This window comes from Podarcis muralis, chromosome 3 (assembly GCF_964188315.1).
Source record: "Podarcis muralis chromosome 3, rPodMur119.hap1.1, whole genome shotgun sequence".
In the NCBI taxonomy this organism is placed as follows: Eukaryota; Metazoa; Chordata; class Lepidosauria; order Squamata; family Lacertidae; genus Podarcis; species Podarcis muralis.
This window is the reverse complement of record NC_135657.1, coordinates 89,442,531-89,453,395: the sequence shown is the minus strand read 5'-3', so window position 1 is coordinate 89,453,395 and position 10,865 is coordinate 89,442,531.

Here is a 10,865-nt window from a genome sequence, read left to right as displayed (position 1 = left end):
GGCCTCAGTGACATGGAGTGCCTTTCATCAGCTTCAGTTGGTGGTCTTCTACGCCCCTGTCTGGACAGGTATAGCCTAACTTCTGTCGTTCATGCTCTGGTAACCTCTAGGTTAGATTACTGCAATGTGTTGTACATAGGGCTGCCTCTGAAGACTGGAAATTCCAGCTGGTGCAGAATTCTGTGCCAGGTTGCTCACCAGAAGAAGGAAGTTTAAACATGCTACACCAATCCTGGTCAAACTGGCAATCAAAGTGAAACCAAATCAGTTCTACACAGTGAAAAAGGGCTATGCTGTGTTATAGAAACATACCTGTTGTAAAGAAGAAATTTGAAGCACTTGAGTTGTACAAATGTATTCATTTAAAGTGGAGGGTTTGAATTGGAGGGGTCTGTGTATGAGTGGAACAGACTTCTGCTCATGCAATGGGACTCCTCCCTTTTCCTCCCCCTGCCACTCCCTAAAAGGTAAAGGTACCCCTGCCCATACGGGCCAGTCGTGTCTGACTCTAGGGTGTGTGCCCATCTCACTTAAGAGGCCGGGGGCCAGCGCTGTCCGGAGACACTTCCAGGTCACGTGGCCAGCGTGACGAAGCTGCTCTGGCGAGCCAGCACCAGCGCAGCACACGGAAATGCCATTTACCTTCCCGCTATAAAGCGGTCCCTATTTATCTACTTGCACCCGGGGGTGCTTTCGAACTGCTAGGTGGGCAGGAGCTGGGACCGAAAGACGGGAGCTCACCCCGCCGCGGGGATTCGAACCGCCGACCATGCGATCGGCAAGTCCTAGGCACTGAGGTTTTACCCACAGTGCCACTCCCTACATGTCCCCAAAGCTGGCAAGTTGGGGCATTTTCTAGAGCAGATTTTGTAAGAAAGGATGGAGAAGGAAGTCCTGTCTGTTCATACATTGGATTTCACCCTAAAAGTAAACGTGGCATTTAAAAGTAGGCTCTCTTAACATTCAATAATGTTAAGTGGCACTCATCTGTTTTCATTGCATAAGCTGAAGAACTTGAAAAAGCAAGCAAGTAGACCAGTCTTTGAAAATGGATCATAATAGGATAGAATGTGTATTTATCATTTAATAGTGTTTTCTAGCACGTTGCCCTTGGGATAAGTCTGGTTCTCTTTGATGATAAAATAACACATTGTGCAATACCTTATCTGGAGGAAATAAACCAATAAATGCTGTGCTGTAGAATTTATTGTTGCGTTGAGAATGCCGCCACAGGGCTGTTAACTATGCCCTGATTAAGCTTTTTATCATGGGAAATTGGCCTGGAAAATTGTGATTTATTTTTATGGATGTATATTTGCTAGGTTGCAAAAAAGAACAACAACTTCAAGCTATAATTAAAAAGGGGTCCTTGTCAGCTGCACATAATGTGGAACATACTAGGCTTACTCGAAAATTCTAGGGCACTGTTCATCAATTAGATTTGATGGCAGGCCACGGTGACAAGGGAATAGGAAGTCTGTGCTCCACACCTTCATTCCCTGGATGGACCTACAGTAGCCATCTCATTACTCCAGGGTTTTCCCTTCCACATCCTCCTTTTACTTTGATAGGACCAGTTGACCACCTGACTAAGAGGCCACCAGTTCCTGATCCTTGTTTTAGACTTGAGGCAGATAAAGTCTGCCAGAAAGGATTTTGGTATATCCAGTCACAGACAAGGTATCATTACTGAATGACGGAAGAGCTACAGGGTAAGAAAATGAACGAAGGGTCTATGAAGAGAACTAAGAAGTTTCATTTACAACCATGGACTCAGCTACATTAGTAAAGAAACAACTATTTGCATGTGCTATAAACATGCAACACCAGATGGCGCCAGAGAGCAGAAAAAATTATATACATTTTCCCATAGGGTTTTTTATTTAATTTTGTTATAACAATTTAATTTCTGACTTATTTATACAGTGGTGCCCCGCAAGACGAACGCCTCGCAAGACGGAAAACCCGCTAGACGAAAGGGTTTTCCGTTTTGGAGGCGCTTCGCAAAACAAATTTCCCTATGGGCTTCCTTCGCAAGACGAAAGCCCATAGGGAAATCTCCGGGACAGCGGGGAAGCGCAGCGCGTCTTCCCCACTGTCCTCGGACCTCCTCCGAAGGCTGGCGGCGGGGCAGAGAGACCTCCTCCCGCCGCCAGCCTTCGTTTCTCCGCTATCCCAGACGGCTTTTGAAGGCAGGGGGGGAGCAAAGACTTTCGCCCCCCGCCGGCCTTCAGAAGAGGTCCAGGACCTCTTCTGAAGGCCGGCGGGGGGCAAAAGTCTTTGCTCCCCCTGCCTGCCTTCCCGGGAGAGCGGAGAAACGCAGCGCCTTCGTTTCTCCGCTGTCCCGGAGGGCTTTTGAAGGCAGGCGGGGGGGAGCATAGACTTTCGCCCCCCGCCTGCCTTCAGAAGAGGTCCTGGACCTCTTCTGAAGGCCGGTGGGGGGCGAAAGTCTTTGCTCCCCCCTGCCTGCCTTCCCGGGAGAGCGGAGAAACGCAGCGTGTTTCTCCGCTGTCCCGGACGGCTTTTGAAGGCAGGCGGGGGGGAGCATAGACTTTCGCCCCCCACCGGCCTTCAGAAGAGGTCCAGGACCTCTTCTGAAGGCAGGCGGGGGGCGAAAGTCTATGCTCCCCCCCGCCTGCCTTCAAAAGCCCTCCGGGACAGCGGAGAAACGAAGGCGCTGCGTTTCTCCGCTCTCCCGGGAAGGCAGGCAGGGGGAGCAAAGACTTTTGCCCCCCGCCGGCCTTCAGAAGAGGTCCCGCCGGCCTTCAGAAGAGGGGGCTTCGCTCCCGCCCGCCAGCATTTTAAGATCGCCCCGGACAGCAGAGAAGTCCCCCGCTGTCCCGGGGTTTTTTAAAATGCTGGGGGTGGGAAGAAAAGCCCTTGGTCCCCCCCCCAGCCTTCAGAAGAGGTCGGGGGACAGACTGTCCCCGGACCTGGTCTGAAGTCGGTTTCCATAGGAACGCATTAATTGATTTTCAATGCATTCCTATGGGAAACCGTGCTTCGCAAGACGGAAAAATCGCAAGACGACAAAACTTGCGGAACGAATTAATTTCGTCTTGCGAGGCACCACTGTAGAAGGTTACCCCCCTGTGTGTAGATCCTCCCTATGTCATAGACCAGAAAAATCAAAGCTTTTTCACAAAGTTTTGGCGTTGTGAAGATTCCAACCTTAAGATGTGCTTTTACTGATGAAGAATCTACCTCCAACATTCAAGGTATAAAAGGTTGTGGTCCATATGTGAAAAGGAACACCTTCCAAGATCAGCCACTGTATCCCTGCCATGACAAGTGGATTATAGAACAACACAAAATATGACCAGTGCTGCCCCCAAGGCAGCAGTGATACTACACCTATAATGGTGTAGCCAGTGTTGCATAATGGTTAGAGTGTTGGACTGGGAGACCAGGGTTCGAATCCCCACTCAGCCATGAAGTTCACCAGTTGACCTTGGGCCATTCGCCATTAGCTGTGTGCTTCCTTCATCCTGCGGTATGAACCGAAAATAGTTTTATTCAGCGTTACATGGGGCAAAAAGAGAATTTTATGAGGAAAAACTAGATTTTCATCTCACTCCCAATCCACAAAAAATTGGCAAAGTGCCCCATTTAGGTAGGTGATTTTTGCTAAGCCCTTCTTAACACTTCGTGGGCGACGTTAAAAGGAACCTTAAAAAGAGTTACGGGCGGGGGGAGCCAACAGGATGTTTTCCAGAAGCTGTAGACTACAATTCCCATCATCTCTGACCATTGCCTATGCTGTCTGGGGCTAGTAGGAATTGTAGTTCCAGTCATCAGGAAGGCACCACACTCTGCTGGCTGCTCCTGCAACAGAGGATCTGTTTTTAATAACAAAGCCCGCTTATTAAGGAAATAAAGCAAGAAGCTTAAAATAGAACGTCGTTAAAAGGAAAAATGCAAGATAAGGAAGATTTAAATTGTTTTCTGAAAGAGGGCAGAGAGGAGGCCTGATGGAAATATAAAGGAAAAGAGTATAAGAAGCTACAATAGAGAGAGCACCCCAAAGGAGAAATAGCATGAGGAAATGGAAATTTAGAGAGAGAGATAACAGACAGAATGAGGAGGAAGAATAGTTAACAAGCACATGGCAAAATCAGAGAGAGGCTTCGTCATTCAAAGAAGTTTGAGTACAAGTCAGGAGATAAAGGTGATGGAAAGAAACGAGGTGTAGGATGATTAAAGAGTGAAAGGGAAATAAAACAGAAGAACTCAGAATAGAGGCCATGCATATGAACAGAGAGACTGGAAGACTAGCAAGCAAAACATGGGCACCAACCCTAACAGAAACGGTGAAGGGTGTGTTTGGGTGTCATAGAGGAGCTGTTTTGTCTTATTGAAGGTTGTTGTTGTTCTTGTTGTTTAGTCGTTTAGTCGTGTCCGACTCTTCGTGACCCCATGGACCAGAGCACGCCAGGCACTTCTGTCTTCCACTGCCTCCCGCAGTTTAGTCAAACTCATGCTGGTGAGTCTCTTTTAACCTGAGTTATAAATTGAAATGGGACGCGGGTGGCGCTGTGGGTAAAAGCCTCAGCGCCTAGGGCTTGCTGATCGAAAGGTCGGCGGTTCGAATCCCCGTGGCAGGGTGCGCTCCCATTGCTCGGTCCCAGCGCCTGCCAACCTAGCAGTTCGAAAGCACCCCCGGGTGCAAGTAGATAAATAGGGACCGCTTACAAGCGGGAAGGTAAACGGCGTTTCCGTGTGCGGCTCTGGCTCGCCAGAGCAGCGATGTCACGCTGGCCACGTGACCCGGAAGTGTCTCTGGACAGCGCTGGCCCCCGGCCTCTTGAGTGAGATGGGCGCACAACCCTAGAGTCTGGCAAGACTGGCCCGTACGGGCAGGGGTACCTTTACCTTTATAAATTGAAATACTTCTTCCTTGCCATTAGGTGGCAGTTGGTGATTTGGATATCTTGTTTATTGGCTCACTGAAAATGGAAGAGTTATTTTGTCTCTGGTGGCCGACATCGATATTTAACGTGGAATTGCCTCCTTGGTTCAGTCACATCAAACAGCATCCATACACCACCACCATCCAGACATTGTCCTGTATTTTCCCTGCGGGTCTTTTCTTAGGCTGCAGAAAGCGTAACTATTTTTTTCCCAGAAGAAAGGAAGATCAATGCCATTTCCATAGGTGTAAATGACACAAGCGAATAGTGGGAAACTAGGGATTTTGGATAGCTCTGCATATCATGATTTTGTGTGTGTGTGTGTGTGTGTGTGTGTGTGTGTGTGTGTGTGTGTGAAATTAGCAGAAAATTATTGTTTTGAAGGGTTTTGATTGTTGGACAGGCATGATATTTTAAATCTATCAAGGGGCGAAGGGAACAGCAACAGTCTTGACAGGTCAGAATCAGAGTCAAGCATTTACGAAGCAGCTATACTGCAAATACACCAAGTTGATTTGTATTGTTGTGCTTCTGCTATGGGGGAGACATGTTGAAAAAGTAATGAAGGTGCAATCCTATCCACAAATGCCTGGATGTGATCCTTATTGAACTGACTTCTGAATAGTCACACTGAGTCATTTGGCTTAAAATGGGACTTTATGGAAAGGTACCTAAAATCATGAGTGGTGGCAGCTAAACAGAGAATCTTGTCCTTTGTCCTTACTTCTGGAAAATACAAAGACACAGCTGTTAGGCAAATTAATTGACAGCATTGGTTTCTGCTCTAAACTCACCAGGAAGCATTCTTACTTGGGTCCTACTGAAATAGACTCAGGGTGTTGTTTTGTCTAGCGCTCAGTATCGTGAAGAGCAAACCCTGAAAATAAGACTAAGATTGCCACGTTTTTTCCTGGCAGAACCACCTGCGTTTAACAGCTGCATCAAAGGTAAAAATTCAGCAGGTGTTGCTTTCCTCAGCAGAAATACACAGAAGACGACAAACAACTTCTTCTTCTTCTTCTTCTTCTTCTTCTTCTTCTTCTTCTTCTTCTTCTTCTTCTTCTTCTTCTTCTTCTTCCTCCTCTTCCTCTTCCTCTTCCTCTTCCTCTCTATTTTTGCCAGTCATTAAGCCATTGAGTTGTTCAAGAGCCTTGAGGCTAGATACCAGGTTATTGGTGCTAATTAATCACAAAGGAGAAAAAGTATACAATGAACTACATATGAAAGATATGTCCATCCCACCAATTACCACACTTGTGTATATCACAGCATCAACTTAAATGTGAATCTGATTGCCTCCTCTTCCTTTCTGATTGTATCTACAAGCACTTATTGTAACCACATGCACTCTACTATCCTGGGTGCAATCAGACTGACCCAATATATATACTAGTTTCTTGGCCCTGGTCCCACATTTTCTTTTAATCGTCATTGAGACTGAGATTCCCATTCATCAGAAGCGATCATGCCTCATCCTATGCAAATTATTGTTGTTGTTGTTTAGTCGTTTAGTCGTGTCCGACTCTTCGTGACCCCATGGACCAGAGCACGCCAGGTACTTCTGTCTTCCACTGCCTCCCGCAGTTTGGTCAAACTCATGCTGGTAGCTTTGATAACACTATCCATCCATCTCGTCCTCTGTCGTCCCCTTCTCCTTGTGCCCTCCATCTTTCCCAACATCAGGGTCTTTTCCAGGGAGTCTTCTCTTCTCACGAGGTGGCCAAAGTTCTGGAGTCTCAGCTTCAGGATCTGTCCTTCCAGTGAGCACTCAGGGCTGATTTCCGTAAGAATGGATAGGTTTGATCTTCTTGCAGTCCATGGGACTCTCAAGAGTCTCCCTCCAGCACCATAATTCAAAAGCATCAATTCTTCGGTGACCAGCCTTCTTTATGGTCCAGCTCTCACTTCCATACATCACTACTGGGAAAACCATAGCTTTAACTATATGGACCTTTGTTTTGCAAGGTGATGTCTCTAACTTTTGAGATGCTGTCTAGGTTTGTCATTGCAGCAAATTGTTATCATGGAGCAAATATAAATGGGCGAGGGAGGAAATAAAACCGCAATCCTTTTTTTTAATCAGGAAGAGTGGATAAGGACTATGGAACCATTGTCACTAGCTATGTGTAATAACAGCAAGCGGTTTATGGGTACTCTGTCAGTTTCCAGATATGTTCCTCTTTTGTACTAAATATTCAAGGAGATTTGATGCATATATCACTTGATGCTTTTCATTCAGTTTCTCGTTAAAAGGCATGATACTGGAAGGAACTTGACCTGCCATCGAATTGTCCTTTGTCCAGCAGCGTCTGGATTTGCCATGCAGCTATTGCTCATCAATCTAGTCATGGCTACCTTCCCTTTCAACACCTTCTCTCCATTCATTACTAAGTGCATGAGATTACATCAACTGACCTTGTCTCCTCACTTTTGTGAGCTCAGCAGAAGATTGACAGAAGTATTTTGTACCACACACTAGGGATGGAAGGGTCTGCTGATGGTTGTTCTCGTTTTTCCAACTTTAAATTCAGTTCTCCATATTTCTGCAACAATTTGTTTTTAAATCCTCATGAGAATCCTTCAGCTTTTTAGAGCAAATTTCTCCTAATGAGCACATTTTAATATGCAGTTCTGATGAGCATTTTTTTTTTTGCAAGCCATTTCTCCTAATACCATGCATTTGTGCATGTTATCTTTTACCAATAAGGCATACCTTCCCCCTAATATATGTATTTGTGTATACAGTGGTACCTTGGTTCTCAAACTTAATCCGTTCCGGAATTCCATGCCCAAACCAAAGGGTTCCAAAACCAAGGCACACTTTCCCATAGAAAGTAATGCAAAATGGATTAATCCATTCCAGACTTTTAAAAACAATCCCTGAAACAGCAATTTAACATGAATTTTGCTATCTAATGAGATAATTGATTCATAAAATGAAAGCAAGAAGCACTGTACTGCAGTCACACAATCAATCCATCAGTAACTGAAGTAGGTTCCACACGGTCACACACAAAAAAGAGCCGCAAAATTAAAAACAAAATAAATAGCAAAAACAGACAGACTTCGGCATAACACTCAAAACGGAAGTGTGGCACTCAAATCGGAAGCGTAACACTCAAAACGGAGTACGTTTGGTTTCCGAAAAAGGTTTGCAACCAGAACACTTACTTCTGGGTTTGCAGTTTTTGGGTTCCAAGTTGTTTGAGTACCAAGGCGTTTGAGAACCAAGGTACCACTGTACATTGGTTGGTTGGAGAATTGTATCGCAAAATTCAGATTTGTGTGAATTTCAAAGGTTGGATGTGTTTCAGTTCTCCTATTGCTTCAGAAATGGTGGATTTGACATATTCAGCTTTAAATGTAAGCTGAACTGAATTTCTTCCCTATCCGCACGGCACACAGAAATTGTGACAGAGCAATTGGACACCACCCAGAGGACAGGGAGGAGAACCAGTGGGCCCAGCCCTGTTTACCTTCTGCAAGTCTGAGGCGTGTGGAAGGAGATGAAAGGGGCTATTGTTTCCCTGAAGCTACAGAGGTACATTGGTTCTATACCAGTTTAACTGTTGCTACTTCCTCCAAAGAATCATAGTCATTGAAGTTTGGTGGCTGTGATGATATAATAATATACCTTTAAGTATTGGTGCTCACTAATAATTCTGTTGGCTGGGAAGGCAGTATATCATTTTCATCACTAAGATTAAATTAATAATACCATGCACACATACAAACACACACACACATACTGAGTGACTGTCTTCACCCGGTCATCTAAGTCCACTCTCCAAGTTGGTGGTCACAGTTTGTTTTTTGATGGGTGAAGTGGTCTGTATTTGTCCTCAGATGGACAATCCGAAAACTAAGATCTTAGAGAAAACTGGTGGTGCCGAGGCGAGACCAAACAGAGAAGCTAGCTCTGTCCTGATAGGTCTGTCTTTTCATAGTAGAAATGCAGGCACCAATATGCATATTAGTGCATTACTAAATCTAGAGAAGCTTCTTCCTGAAGCCACCATAGTTTTGACAGTCTCCATCGTGACATGCGTTCTTGTAAAAGACTTGTTGTAGCATTTTAGACCCAGGGCAGCCTAGAATCCTTGATCACTTCCTGGAACAGAAAAAGACAACACTCCAGAGCTTCACATGTAAATATTAGTAAGTTCTGACTGTAATGGCCTATATTATTATATTATATTAAAAAAGGTAAAGGTACCCCTGCCCGTACGAGCCAGTCTTGCCAGACTCTAGGGTTGTGCGCTCATCTCACTCTATAAGCCGGGAGCCAGCGCTGTCCGCAGACACTTCCGGGTCACGTGGCCAGCGAGACAAGCTGCATGTGGCGAGCCAGCGCAGCACACGGAAACACAGTTTACCTTCCCGCTGGTAAGCGGTCCCTATTTATCTACTTGCACCTGAAGGTGCTTTCGAACTGCTAGGTTGGCAGGCGCTGGGACCGAACGACGGGAGCGCACCCCGCCGCGGGGATTCGAACCGCCGACCTTTCGATCGGCAAGCCCTAGGCGCTGAGGCTTTAACCCACAGCGCCACCCGCGTCCCTTAATATAATATATTATATATTATATATTATATTATTATATTATATATATTATATTATATTTATATTATATTATTATATTATATTATATTCATACATACCCCACCCATCTGGCTGCATTTCCCCAGCCACTCTGTGCAGCTCCCAACAGAATAATAATAATAATTATAATAAAGCAATAAAATATCAGACATTAAAAACTTCTCTAAACAGGGGCTGCCTTCAGATGTCTTCTAAAAGTCAGATAGTTGTTGATTTCCTTGACATCTGATGGGAGGGCGTTTCATAGGGAGGGCGCAACTACCCTCTGCCTGCTTCCCTGTAATTTCACTTCTAACAGTGAGGGAACCGCCAGAAGGCCCCCTGCCCTGGACCTCAGTGTCCAGGCTGAACAATGGGGGTGGAGACGCTTCTTCAAGTATACTGAGCTGAGGCCATTTAGGACTTTAAAGGTCAGCACCAACACTTTGAATTGTGCCCAGAAACGTACATAGCCTCTGAAGGTTTTTTAATATCGCCAAGCATCTCTTTTTGTGCTGTATCTGGATCTCAGAGGATTTAATTCCCTACTGTATTATCTCATCTGCCCAGTTCTAAACCTCTGCCAGGAACTCTGATAGATCAGTTTGCATCATCAAAGCACTACTAGGGACCTGAAGAATATTCTTGAACATAGATGCAAAGGGCCTTTGGGAAACAATAAAATAAAATAAAATAAAATACAAAACTCTGCAACATTTGTCCCTGCCTCTCCATGATGCTGGCTTCCACAGGAACTGTCAACTTCAGCTGAAGTGAGGAAATCTCCTGCTTAGTCCTAACTAGGTTCAGCTTTCAGCACTTCTTCCAAAGTTAACTATGGGAAGAATTCAAATAGGAAACTAAGTTTAAGGTGCAGCTGGTGTTCCTGCAAGGGCCTAAATATTTAAACATGCATTAAAAGTTAGGATATTGTTCCTGCATCTCCCATGCAATGCCCACTTACATCTAAACATGCAGAATGGTGAAGAATATTAGGTTAAAACCTCTCTGCCTCCAACCCTGATTTCATCAACAGTAATAGATAATGAAAATAGAGTTGCTATCCTTGATTTCTGATAAATCCAAATGGAAAACATATCAAATAAAAAAAAACCCCAAACTACTTTCCTCTTGTGTGTAGGATTGCCTTCTAAAGACAAATCTAGTTGAACCTGAAAAGCTAAAGAAAATATGATGACAGAAGATGAATGCATGTCTGGGTATGTAACAAGACAGGGACAATCTCAATCTGGTTTTTCCTCTTTGTTTTGAAGGGATGCTAATTAAAAGAGCTTTTATGAGTGAAAGATCACCAACTAGATAATAAATGTAAATGCATATGATTAACATGCTTCTTGGGTGTAAAAATTTCCTCC